We start from the raw sequence: 2,665 nt of genomic DNA on the forward strand, positions 1-2,665 counted from the left end.
ACTAGAGCCACCATCAGGGCAATTAGAGAGCTTGTAAATCAATCGTTTAGTTCATAAACAAAACCCAGAGATAGACTGAAGCAACATTGATCTACTTTGCACTTGCATAGCAAATGCAGTTCGAAGGCTAGCTGGCTTGACTTCATGTTCCGTCTGTAAGTTTATAAACTAAACACATATAGATAAACAAACAATGTATTTGCTCCCCAGCGGAGTCGCCATTTTTTTATCAGGAAAACTAGTGTCTATGCAGAGCTGCCAGTCCCACTAAGGCTGGTAGCTACCTTAGAAACAAACAAACTAAAAGCTACTTTCGTTTTCCTTTATGAGAAATATATAAGAGAGGAATAAGGAGACCAACCTCTGTCTTGAGCTTCTGATAGGTCTTCACCACTTGCTTCCTTGTTTACCTAGCTTCAAAGAGAACCTGTAGAATCAAAGCAGAATAACACTATCCAAGAACATAGATCTATTATCATAAACAATATAGGACCAGATATATATTGACCACACAAAAGCATATAACATCAATGATACAATAATGTGGAGGAAAACTTGAATAGCTTTATTGATAATCAAGAAAGAGCAAAGAGGATTACAACCAATTGTTCTAACCCAGCTCCATCCTCTCAGCAAGAAAGCCCTTCTTCACCTCATGAAAAGCTTAGATCACCCAACACTATTATGTTGCACCAAGAAACCAACAACACTTCCTTACAAGATACAAAATTCCAGCCCCCTGGATCTCTGGGATGAGGGATCCACATATAGATGTTTGCAAGGGGAATGAGTGAGCTTTTGAGATTTGATTAGTGTCTTGTCTTTGATATTTCTTGATTCCACTTGGAGATTGATGATCTCTTACTCATCCCTAGTCAAATGCAGAGAGGCAAGTGTCACAGGAGAAGTTTCTGGAAGATTCCATGCTCCTCGACCTTGCGGATTGACCCTGCCATTTGGCCACTCTCACCCATTGCACCCCATAGAAGGGTTTTTCAAGATGCATCGCACCTACTGTGTGTATTCAGGTGGGATGCAACACACTTTCACCATGGAGCAGGTGAAATGGTCCAGTTTTGATCAGTTCTGAGTAGTTTTTCATGGACTACTTCTGGGAGATGTTGTAATCAGTTGACCTTGTTCTTTCAGGGGTTGGAACAACACCTTTAGGGACTTAGAAGCCCTTGGTCTATGGAAATTTATGATTGTGTTTTCAGTGCCCAAAAATGGCTATAAAAAACGGATTGCAAGAAGAGTATCTCAACAAATTTACTACCAAAATTTTCTCTAAACGAGTATGGGTACACTTTCGGATCTCATAGTCCATTATCTCAAATTGGCATAATCAGTTTCTAAGTGCATTCTAGTCAAGCCTCTAGTTTCTTTGGATACCAAGCTCACTAACTCCACATCCTTTCACCTGCAAATAGATGCCAAAACAGAGGTCATCGATAGGATGATCATGCTCATCTTGTGCATGTACAACTTGAAGGACCCATGCACATGGGATGAGTGACCTCCCCTATGTTCAACACAACTACAATAGGGTTCTCCACAACTCAACAAGCCACAACTCCTTTCAGATGGGTATAGGATTTCATCCACTATGTCTCATTAGTGTTGCCATACCATTTGTAGGTACTCAGGTAGATTAGGCTCATGTCCAGTCTGAAGATGATAGGGATAACAACTTGATTGAGTAGATTCAACACATTCGCCAATAGTTCCATAACATATTGGACAAAGCAAGTGAAAATTACAAGTAGCGTCATGATCAACATCTTGTTCCAGACAACTTCAAGGTGGGTGAGAGGTGGGTGACAAAGTTTGGCTACAATTGTAGAAGGAGTGCCTTGCTAGGGCCCATCGCAAGCTTTTCCCACTCTAATATGGGCCTCACACCATAAATAAGGTTGTAGAAGACAATTCCTTTGATCTCATCATTCCATGATCCCTTGGCCTACACCCAATGTTAAATGTGAACCACCTTTAGCCATAATTTCCACCATTACTCGACACATCATACATTACACGACAACTCACATGAATAGAGTTAAATCGAAATTGCATGGAATAGGACAAAACTGATAAGATCATGGACACATAGATCAAGACCACTTACCAATAGAAGATCCAACTGTATCGAGTTACCTAAGTTGGCGAACTCCTACACCAAGGAAAGTGGCTCATTAGGGACCAAGTTTAGCAGATGTTTCTTTATCTCATTGAGGTACTCAACGCAATGGGGACCATTACTTACTAAGTGGTGAGGAATGATCCATCTGTAAACTAGTGGCCACTCTCCTATTCCACTTGGACCCCCAACATTGTTTCTTTCAGTTTCCTTAATTGCAACACAACTAATCGGATTATGGACACACAGATCAGACCAATTACCAGTAGAAGATCCAACTGTATCAGGTTATCAAAGTTGGCAAACTTCTACACCAAGGAAAGTGGCTCATCATGGACCAAGTTTAGCAGAATTTCCCCTATCTCATGGAGGCACTTAACACAATGGGGACCATTACTTCCTATGTGGGGAGGAATGATCCATCTATACATCAATGACCACTCTCCTATTCCAACTGAAAGAACAATGGTGGGGTTCCAAGTGGAATAGGCGAGTTGCCACTAATGTATAGATGGATCATTCAACCCACTT

This window comes from Pinus tabuliformis, chromosome Q (assembly GCF_031772625.1).
Source record: "Pinus tabuliformis cultivar Carrire ecotype Pingquan chromosome Q, CPIR1, whole genome shotgun sequence".
Classification (NCBI taxonomy): domain Eukaryota; kingdom Viridiplantae; phylum Streptophyta; class Pinopsida; order Pinales; family Pinaceae; genus Pinus; species Pinus tabuliformis.